We start from the raw sequence: 12,089 nt of genomic DNA on the forward strand, positions 1-12,089 counted from the left end.
TGCTACATCAGAGAAAAGTGGGCCATCTGGGACGTTACAGTGCCTGATACAGTATTATCTACCATATGCTGTCAAGTTCAGCTTGGAGTGAAATCCAAAAGTGGTCTATTAGAATCGTAATGGTGACAACTAGATGAAACTGTTGTAAAAGAAAATACAGAAAAAGAGTCTAGAAATAAGTAATACTTAGTTCCTCTTCTCTGAATATGAAAACATATTTTATTTGAAAACTATTGTCATTCTTTTGCATTGTGAATAATGATACAAAAGGCTTTTTGTGATTTAATTTGTGTGTGTTTGTCTGCCTTTATATCATAGAATATCTGTAGTAGGAAAATGCTTTAATGACAGACCATACATTTGAGTTTTATTTGAGCATTGAGATAAACTACATGCAAATGAATGAGAGCTTCATTGTGCATTAGATGGCTGTTGAACCAAACAGCTTTCAGGGACAGATGCCACTTACTAATATGTGTCTAGCTTCAAACTGTTAATGGACTGTGTGGCTGCTTGCTTATTTTGTACCAGTAACTTTGTATAGTGTCTATAGCTTAGATCTTTTTACAAATGCACCTTAATGCACTGTGAGCATCATGGTGGCATTTTAATCAGTTCAAAGTGTCTGAATTTACATATATGTCTGTTCAGATATGAATTAGTTTGGCAGCAAAGTCTGGGAACCTTTTAAATGTTGAGTTAAATGGTTACCAAATACCTTCACTTATTAGGAGGGATACTATTTGCCACATAGCAGTTATTGTATGTGTCTTACTTCTTTATGTTTGTTGTCTGAACTTGCTCACCGTCTTCTAGTGGTTTACATAGGAGTGTCAAATTGGATTTATGAATGCACCCATTAAGAATTAACGAAAAACCTCAGTGCCTGTCAGGATCCAGGACTGAATAGTACATTTATGTGGCTCTCATGCTTCATGAACAAGGCCATTAAGCAGAGATGAGACGATGGGCTGATGAGTAGATATGAATAGATTTATCATGTATTGGTGTGCTTTCAGTAATTTTTACAGTTAGAGCTTTAACTTTTTAGACGTATAACTCTAACCTACTCTGTATTGAATTCATACAGAGGCTTTTTTAGTACACTATATAGGTTTTTTTTTTTGCTTACAGCGGTTACACTGATTATTGCCCAGTGCTACACACAGCTTCCTCTTGCTTGCACAGGCTTTTGGTTTAATTCTGCAGAGGCAGCATATAATCAAATACTAGAGGGCAAATAATGCAATCTTTTCCTTTTCAGCATCGCTCGAACAATAGAAATCTTTATAGGGCAGGTGTGCCAGCTTGGCCTTGGTTGTTCTACAGAACTCACGCTGTAGTCACAGGAGGAGCACTAGAGAGAAAAACGCTGAGCTGGTTTTGTTGTAGCAGCCAGCAGGTAAGGCTGGAGTGAAGATTGCCATTTCACACTACTCTGCTCTGCAGCCTCACAGGTGGACTGATATAAAACCTGAGTTGCTGTGCTCAGAGGCTGATGTGTAAAGCACGGAACAAATGATATCCGAAAGCTGCGATAGCATGCAGGTTTTAATTCACTTACAAAGCACAGAGACACTAAAACCAGCATGCAATACGCTGCTGTGTAGATGTGTGGATGTGTAAACTATATTCAGGACAGTCCCTGCATGTTCTGTTGAAATCACAAGATAAAATACTCAGTCTGTGCATTTTACACTGTGTGCACAGTATGTAGGTGCTGCAGAGCTGCTTGACTTGGAACATTACATTGCTGCAAAGTCACAGAGGCCTTTATAGCCTGAGTCTGCCCATCTTGTTAGTAAGGCTTGGTTAAATGCAGCAGCTCATTATAAATAGAAAGCAATTTTCTCCTCAGGCGGAACAGAGGGCATAAGATTGGGGTCTAGCTACCACCAGGAGGCACAAGTGAGTAACAGGATGTAGCCAGCACACAAATACACACATGCACCGTGAGACCACAAACCCTTGTCAGGACCTTATAGTCATATTTTCATTAATCTCTTGCTTAGTTTGCTCTCTGACTGCTCTTCTTTGTTTAGTCATTTCACTTCAGTAATAAGAAATGTACACGTAACCCACCCTACACGTGACTGCGTCTCCTCCACACCCACCTTGTCCAAGGGACAGACAAATAGTCTGTGACCCTCCTGCCTTTGCTTTAAGGTCATTTCTGACTTATCTATCTGAGTCTCAACACCACAGGCAGCTCCTGCTGAAGGTAGCTGAGCAAAACAATGACCTTTTCACGGTGAATATGATTCATACATCTTATCCTTTGTCAGGCAACATGCAGTGAATTGCGTCTGGTATCAGGTAGTGTCTGTGCCCATATCCCTGTAATTGCGTAACTCTGGAGCTGCAGAGCTATTTATTTTACTGGGGACAAAAGGACACTAACATGTAAAGAGTCAGTCTTCAACCAACAACGAGGTCATTTGGATGCCAGCAGAGAATGATCAATTCTGACCAGTTTCCCTTTGGATGCTGTTACAATTTACTGTGCCACAATTTTTAAAATACAAATAAATGGTATAAGTTTGATATGGTATAATGGTAATGGTATAAACTGATGCCATATATGGCTTCAAATATACTACAGAATAACTAATCACACAAATCCACCACCATGTATCCCCCTAAGCTTACATTCAGTCAGTTACAACACAGTGCAATGCCAACTCTACTAAAATCACATAGATATGTCACACAATGAGCAACATGTTTACAGGAACTAAAAGAAGAGAGGCTATTACATGTGAAGTTAACATGCATGGGACTCTGTCCTAGGCATGAAATGTGCCTATTGTGTACTAGAAAATGAGCAACTATCAGCGTCATCATCAGTTCTGATGTAAATACGTACCAACAACTATCAAGGTGCCAAACTTGTGACCCAAAGCCAAATGCCTGCTGACTGATCACAATCATCAAGTTTTTCAGAGTGACAACGAACCACTGAGAGGCATTCAGTGCTTCCTGTCAAATCTGAGGCACAGCACAGCAAAGTTTTCACAACTAATTATAATTTGAACATGTCTGGATTATTGTCAGTCTCACTTTTAAAAATGTTTTTACACGGCTGGAGATTTTAGAGATAATGTTTTGAATATTTTACACCAACACTTTCATTAGTGTGTTGAACATAATCATTGCACTTAGGTTCAAACTCCACTTCAGTAGTACTGGTGGTTTATGATGTGTACAGCTTGCCTTTGTTATTATCAGCAAAAATATACAATATACACTATTTCCACTTTATATACGCAGTGGTCTTTATGGTATGTCTCAGCAAAAGAATGAAGTGGCCAATTTAAAAAAAAAAGTTATGGTCACCATGTGTCTTTATAGACCATATGCTGTTCACAATTATAATTTAACACAAAAAGTGCCAACGTGGGCTTGGAGGTGTAAAAGGTCCCACTATCCCTAAGCTTTTGGAGGGAGCTGAGGGAGCAGATGACAAGTATTGTATAGGAAGTGCTGCCAAGGTTCACATGTCAGTGCTTTAGTGGCATGTTGTGTTATAGAAGAGTGTAAATGTAAATGAAGCAGTTGGTTTTCTCTCTTTGTGTGCGTATGTGTGTGTGTGTAATGGCTGGCACAAGCAGTAACGCCTGGACCGTGGACTCCCATAGAGATGATTGTAGAAGTATGTGTTTAGTCACTTAACGTAGCTGCTCATTTGTGGCTCACACTAGCTCTGTCCCTGCTTGTTATCTTGAATGTGTAGTTTTGCACATGTGCCTAAGTGCGAGAGTGTGTTTGTCTGTGTGTGTGTTTGTGTGTGTGTAATTGAGGTAGAGATGGAGAGAGGCAGAGCTATGCTAGCTTTGTGCAAATGCTGTGTGACTGTGCAGCCATGATAATGTACAACAGCCGAGCATGTGCAAAGGCTGTGCATCAAACAGGCCTTCTTAAAGGGGAAAACTGTTTTAGGAAGAAATTCTGTTTTTTTTTTCTATAGACGCGGAATCATTTCTTATAAAAATATTTTCATCAAGATTGCATGAGGAAAAAGAGAAGTTGCCATTTTTTGTTTGCTGTCCTAAGCGTTTGTTGATTTGCTGTTGATGATAGATGATGATTAGAAATATAATGTGATGTATTTGAATTTCTATTTGCATGTTACACTGACAAACTTTATACCAACCCTTCATAAGATTCATGAGATCCAAGAAAACCTTCATGACCTCTCTGTTGAAAATGAGTGTTTGTGGTTTTATTTCAGTTAAAACAACATTTTCATACAAAATATGTTGTCGTCCCTGGATTTTGTCGTAAAAATTTTACATGTATGTTTGTCAGTTTTGGACTCTTTATATTTGGTTGTTCTAATATATGAAGTTTAGATTTTGGTGATGATTTTTGTGAATGTTGGATTCCTGTTTTGGGGCCTTGTCTATAGTATAATGTAAGTCTTAGTTCTGGTTTCCATTTGCATTATCCTTTGTCTTATTTCCTTGTTCATGTCTTGGTTTCTCTGTGTTCACGTGTTATGTGTCAGTAGTTTATGTGCCATGTCTTTTGGCATTTTTTCTGTTTTATTTTGAAAGATAGTTTTCCTTCCTCTGATGTGATAGTTTTGCTTCCTGTCTGACCTCCCCTGATTGTGTCCACCTGTTGTTGATTACTTTGACCTGGGTCTCATTCAGTGAGTGCTATAGTTCTGGCAGTGTATACACTGTATATGCATCTGTGTACCTCTTTGTCAAGTTTGCATCTCCCATGTTTTCCTAGGTTGTTTTGTGTTGTTTCCTGTCAGAAGCATTGTTGCTCTGTACAGGTCATGTGGTATTGTAGATAACTGCTGTAGTGTAAAAACTCAATCCTGTTTTTTCCCCTCCACTGAGCTGTAACTGTGGCGAGACAAACTACCTGATCTCTGACAACAGCAGCATTTTCAAATGAGGAAATGACAACAGTTTTATTCAGCAGCTACATCGCTGCTCAGCTGTGTGTCGACTACTGTATGTAGCTTTAGGGAAAAGCTATCACTTATCTCTTATGCAACAAATATGTGTATATATTATTATGTTTCCTTTTTTTCTTTGTTGAGACATTCATTTTAGCAGTGTGGGTAAGATGACCTGTACAGTAGTGTTTTCCTTGGCTGAGTGACATCCACATCTCACACGCAACTCCTGCCCGCCCCCACAGTACTTCAGATACGCACACATAAGCTACACAAAAAGACACATTTATGTGCTGTACATACAAACACATGAACAAATACAAAAGAGAGCACAGGGCAGATGCGCAGTGCATTATGGTATTTCTTAGAGTAGTTGCCAGATTTCAATTTGTTGCATTCCTGCTTTTGTTATTCTTGTATTTGTAATCAGTAGTTAAGAATTACTGAAAATGCTACAATATCTGAGAAAAGTATATGAATACCATATTACAAATATTCCAGTTTACTAAACATATGACTAACCGGTAATCTGATTACTGTCTTATTAAAAGATGTACCTGATAAACACTTGAACAGCCATCCCAATATAGACTGCACACTCAAGCACAGATATTTACTGTGAAAACCTGCAGGAGTAGGCGGTGAAAAAGCACTAAATATTGGCCGCCCTCACCCCCCCCCCCCCCCCCCCCCCCTGGCTTGGCTGGATGGCACTGACTGATCTATACAGACAGGGGAAGGAAAGAGAGATGTAGAGGGCGTGGGGGAGGGCGATAGCGGGAGAGTGAGAGTGTATGTCTACTCAGTGCAGAATCAGATCCGTAATGACACTGTAATGTTTCTTTAAGATTCGAGAGATATCTGCTCTCAAACTGTCCCATAGCTGGTAACTGTGGAATTTATATTTGGACGGAGTGTGTATACCCTATATTGTTCTACATATGACATACACTCAAACATGGACTCAAACATGCATATTTATACTCTGATTTCCATCTGTGGGCTCGCTGTCTCATACTCAGATATTCCTACAGGTACGTATACAGTAGAGACAATCAGGTACTTATGAAAACAGAGCAAACAGCAAATTAAATGTGCACTGCACATGTTATGTCAGAGGAACCTGCACATATTTTCAGTCTAATTGTGACCATTTTCAACACATCTAGAGGTTTAAAGTTTAATGCAATAAAAAAGTTTAACCCTGGTTTATGTCATCATCTTTGTGGAGATTCCTGATTTATTTTTGATATATTTTTATTCCAGTCTTATGTTCCTGACTCCTAACTTATTAGCCTTCGTCTTGATGATGTGGTTTGTGTGTTCCTCCTCAGCGGTCTTGACTCTCCTGCCGAATGCTGCAGTATGAAGCCAATGGGGTGGTGTTGGCAAACATTTTAGAAGAAAAGTAAAACTGCAGCATTACAACAATATCAAGCAGTTAAACACATAATACAGTCTAACACCAATGAGGTTGAAGAATATCAGTGCGTTAGAATAAAGGTATTAAAAGCTCTGTATAAATGTGTGAGCACTTTAAGTGCTTTGGTCAGTAAGACTGTAAAAGACTATAATAAAAAAATCTAGTCTATTTAAAGTCGGGACAGAAAACTGGCAAAAATGCTGACTGTGTAAGTGGGCAGACTTCTTAGTATAACAGCTCTATGATTAAGACATAGGGGAATCTGATGAATTGCGATTCTTATTTCATTTAGTTAATATTTAGATGCGGGTAAAACATTTTCAGCTTTTATTTTTCAGTTTAAGAATCTGAATAACTGATCAGTTAGTAGGCTGAGATTTTGTGCCTGTTCATCTCTAACCTGCTCCAGAGTAGGTTAGGTCTGCACCAGAAGTTGCTGTGGTCATGTAGTGCATTAAGAAATTAACTGTCTTCTGGTCAAACCCAAGATTAACCATGAGGTCTCAGGTTGTGACAATAGGTACTTAAGTATTTTCCATAATGTTTATAATGTCACCAGATAACAGGACAATAACTGTTTTCTGTGTTTCGGTCATCTCTGTAATTTTTCCTTTAATTGTTTTGATCTGTTGCTCATACCAAGGCTCATACTGAGGCTGCTGGCCTGTGCCTGGCTAGCTCTGAACTCTGGATCACTTTAGCTGCTTCTCCTTTGTTAGCTTCTTTAAATGTTCATGTTAAGCTAGGTAGGTGAAGTGTAACAGTCTGATCTGATTTGTTGTTATGAATATTTTTGTGGTGGTCTCCGTGTACTTTACTTTAGTGAAGTTTGTGTTGTTAACGGTGAAGGGTTCCAAGCTCAAAACATGTTACTGTGTGGCTGCGCGTGAGTCAGCGTGCAATTTTTTTTTTTGTCTGTGCTGCTGCGCTGTGTTGTGTTGTGGACAGAGATGGGCAGTAACGTGAAACGCGTTACTGTAATCTGATTACCTTTTTCAAGTAATGAGTAATGTAAGGGATTACTATTGCAAAAATGGTAATTAGATTACCATTACTTTCCCGTAGGAACGCTGCGTTACTAAAACCGTGATTTTTTTGCGAGAATGTCTCATGACAGTGACGTAAGCGAGTGCGACGTTCGTGACAACAGCTGTGTGCAGATCAACAATGGATAATATATCGAGTGGGGAGAGAGTATGAGCGTGCAGCGTTTAAAGCGTGGAAGTACTGACCTTACTTTGAGTTTGATTCCATAAAAAGTGACAAAAATATTAGTGTCCGTTGTGCGTGGGAAGAAAACTGCTTTTTACAGCAAAAAAACCCCCTAAACTTCCAAGCAAGCACCGAGTAGCTACGACGTAATGGGAAATTCACAGAGAAACTCGCGGATTCTTCAACTGACCGCTGCGGCACACCTGCACCAGGGTAAACCTCCGCCTACCCCACTCCTGCTTTACAGGTGAAAATAGAGCAACTGGACGGCTAGTCTTTGACTTTATTTATTTTCTGCTGTGTTTTACTTGCATCTCTTTGAAAGAGTGTAAACACAAAAAAATATTTTATTTTATGTGCTGGAATGTGCAGAAAATAGGTTTAAATGTTAAACTAATTTCTTCCAGTCAGAGAATGTTGCATATAATTAAGTTTTTGCTTGATGCATAAAGTTAAAAGATTTAAAGTTTAAAGTTTTAAAAAGAGACTTTTCCATTTGATTACATTTTGTATGATGGATTATGTAGAAAAAGTAGACTTAGGCTGAAAGATCTATCGCTTTATCACCTATTCAGGCTGTAAATCATGTTTTTAAAAAGTAACCATGTAACTAAGTAACTAAGTAATTAATTACTTTTGAAAATAAGTAATCAGTGAAGTAACGGGATTACTTTTTGTAGGAAGTAATCAGTAATTAGTTACTGATTACTTTTTTAAGTAACTTGACCAACACTGGTTGTGGATGCATGAAACGGACCAGCTCATAATGAGACTTATGTGAGATCGACCAGTTGAACGGACATGCTGAAAAAGGGCTGAGCGATTGGTGTATCTTTTAGCTTGACATTCTGTAATTACCTTTTTTGTGGTGGTTATACCTATTTTTGAAGGAACATCAGGAAACATCAACAACAGGAAAGATTTTGTGAACGAGAAAGTTTATATTTTTAATGAGAGTAAGAGATTGGTACTTATCTGCATATTAAAGATAAATTAAAACATTTCTGAACTGCTCACATGGCATGATATGTAAGTTGAAAATTGATAAGCTAACAAACTTGGCTTTTATTTATCACGATATAGATTTGAAAATTTGCGATAACGATATAACTGACGATATAATTGACACTAGACAAAATACTTTACAACTCCACAATTTTATTATTGCAAAAAAAAAAAAACCCCATCAATGTATTTTCACTTAAACAAGCTCAAAGTTGTATAAAAACGTAACAGTGCAAATGCAAATTCCTTGCTGACAGTTTAACCAAAAGGCATTTCCAGTGGAAATTGGCCGACATATCCTCAGCATAACCATGTATAATATCCACAAAACTTAAAAAGAGCTTATACACACACAGTATGGTAATATTACGTTGAAGCACCGTATGTATCACTCCGCGAGGCTCCTGCCTACGATAGCCGTAATGCTCCGACAATCCATCAAGCGGTGCGGCTTCGTAGCTTAGCAAAGTTGTACTAAAACATTTTCGAGCGCCGTGTACATAAAATCGTTTCGAGGTCAGTAAACACAACCAGAATTCAAACATAAGGCACACGGGATTATAAGGGGCACTGTCGATTTTCAGAAAAATCAAAGGTTTGATTTTAAGTGTGCCGTATTTACCAAAAAACACGGTAATAATGACGGCCCGCTAGCATGCTCTACCAAAAATAGTGCTTTGTTGTGTATCTGACGGACGAAAGCTAAACCAGTTCTACACCACTGAAGTTGCAGCATTTTTACAAACCAATTCTGGTTCATCCGTTTCATTCAACGATTCGCTTTCGCCCTTGTCATTCTCCGTCACCGCCGTGCCTTTTTCGCCATGTGCGTATGAAAACAAAGCCACTGCGCACGCGCGTTTTACCCATATTCTATCGCAATATTTCATTTTCTTGTCGTTGGCCAACATTATACCGGTATTACCATGAACGGTATGATATGGCCCAGCCCTACTTTTAGGGGTAGTATGGCAGGTTTCTAGGGTATATAAAGATTACTGTTATTAATATTTCACCTTCTGTGCAGTCTCGAAACCAAGCTAATGGTCTATAAGCTCTGTCTGTTTAAACCAGAGACAGAAGTTAGAGGGGTATTTCTATCTATCTTCTTGCAAAATGATGCATGTTGATTGGTTGCTAGGCTGCTTTGTTAAAACTATGTATTCATTCAAGAGCAATTTCAGATTTAAATATTAAGCCACAGTGTTTTAACAGCATAGACAAAATTACACAACAAGCTTTATGTCTTTAATTTTGTAAATCTAGAATTTTGTCATTTCTGTGTGAAGTCTAGAGAAAGCTAAATTGCAGCTCATGAGCATTGCGGACAGGCCAATCTGAACTGTTAATAGGTTCACATTACTGCTGTCCGCCTGGCTCAGTCATATGGCGTGTTATGTAGAAGAATGCATGGTTCAGTGGGTTAGCATCATATGTCATATGGTGAAGTGAGCTCTGTGAGATGAAGTGAGCTGTGCCTGTAGACACGAACACTTACCCTGTGGCAGAGAAAGGCCAGTTGGGGTTGTTGCTGTGGGGCTTGAGGAGGAACTTGTGTTATATCGTGTAGTATCCTACTATAAGTTTATTGCTTTTGCCGTTACGGTGCATTTTTGAGTCTAAATATGCAAAGTAAGCATGTGTAAGCACATGTGCTTTATGTGTCGTGATATACCTAAGAGGATGGCAGTGATGTAAACTATTAACTACATATATCGTTCATAAACTGTATTAGACGAGGAAACATGCTACAGTAAGTGTCTTTACAGCACAATAAGATGAGTCAGAGATATTTATGGTCATCCCCAAAGGCCTCTTTCCTTGCTCTCTTTCTCTTATTGTCTCTCTCCCTCTTTCTATTTCTGCCACCGTTGCTGATGAATGAATAAATTGCTGGTTAATTGAAAGGGAACGGTTATCATTTGCTATTATATTTAACATGCTTTCACAAACCAGGAAGTGGTAATTTTCACACACTTACTGTGGCCCTGAAAGCTCAAATAATTCCGATAATGTTAATAATGGGTGTTTTTAATATACAGTCATTGCTAAATTGCTAGTGATCTATCTATAGATATATCTATATCTATCCATATATATATATATATATATATATATATATATATAGATACACACACACACATATGCATAAGTGTGTTGGCTGCTTTAAAGCATATTTGACTTTTATTTATATGTTTTTGCTAACCAACAACAGAAAAATGCAAGAGACCGCCTCTCTGTTTGCTGCCTCTAAAATTGTTCAGTTGTCTCTCTGTCACTTTCCTTCCATCCTCACATGAATCGTTCTGTTCTCTCTGCTCCCTGTGGCCTCAGCGTGCTCTGTCATAGAGGCAGCGGCCGTAAGCTTAACTCAACCTTTTACTTCAGTAACAAAGACACCCATGTCTCTTATTCTGGGCTAAGTGCTTCTCACAATCTGCAGTAAACTGTTGGGAAAACGAGCCCTGCAGCCCACAGTACCCCTGCATTTATCGTGAAAAGGAGCACAGAAAAGGGATTAAAGACTCCCTCAGGCAGACGAGGTTATTATGTATATTACAGTATGTATGCATGCATGCATTTTTCCGCAGTGTGTTTAAGGTTAAATTCCTGCCTGTGATACATTTAGTGCTTGCTGTACTGATTGGCAGATATTTTGAATGCCAGCCTTTGTGCAGTTTATGCTGACCTGCCAAGCTTGAAAAATGCAAAGAGCTTCTTTCTGATTTCACATCTTAGCAAAAGGTGCGAGGACTCTTCTAAATGGTGCTGTGTCACCTTTTAGTGTGTTCACCCCCATTTTCACAAACATCTCACTGTCTTAAATGCACATACTACCTTTGCCCGCCTCTGTTGTCAGATCCACTCCCAGTTGACCTCAACCTGATGGCTTAATGTTCCTGTGTTCTCTCTGCCTTTGAAACAACCGGAGAAAGGCGCACTGCTGAGTTACATCACTCGTTCTAATCTGTATATACCCTCTAAAAACACAGATTTTGTTCAGAGAGTGTTTGTCCCTTTTTTTAACCTCTATAGCTCTCTGATACATTCATGCCTTTCATTCCAAACTAGTCAATTGGTTTTAACCATTTTAGCATGGCTCTTACTGGCTCTTTTGTAGATTTGCCCTTTTTTAGTGGTACACAGCGGTCACAATTTTATTTTAATTTTGCATATTCAAAGATACATTCCAGGCACTGAAATGTTTTCAGGATTATAGGTGAAGCTTACACAGGAGATGCCATTTCCATGGGATTTATGTTGATTCCACATACAAAAGTTGTCCAAGTTGTTACAAGAAAAGTTAATCACTGTGTTTGGTCACTGAATGGCTGTGAACAGGCAGCCACACAATGTCCACTTCATACACTGACTAGTATTACCAACACTTAGAAGCTGTGAAACTTGATGTCTACATATCTATGTTGCAGGCAAATCAGGAGTTTCAGTTTCCCTTTGGAGGTCACTTTTTCTTGGCTTTCTGACTCTTCTCTCTCTGATATTTTTCTAATAGCTGTTGTTGTACACAAAGTT

General features: G+C 38.7%; 1 protein-coding gene across 10 annotated transcripts in view; it reads left to right on the forward strand.

The window, feature by feature from the left end:
• cacna1da (calcium channel, voltage-dependent, L type, alpha 1D subunit, a) overlaps positions 1–12,089 on the forward strand; it is a 61,646-nt gene that overhangs the window by 5,716 nt on the left and 43,841 nt on the right. The window lies entirely within an intron of this gene.

Source organism: Astatotilapia calliptera, chromosome 5 (genome assembly GCF_900246225.1).
Source record: "Astatotilapia calliptera chromosome 5, fAstCal1.2, whole genome shotgun sequence".
Classification (NCBI taxonomy): Eukaryota; Metazoa; Chordata; class Actinopteri; order Cichliformes; family Cichlidae; genus Astatotilapia; species Astatotilapia calliptera.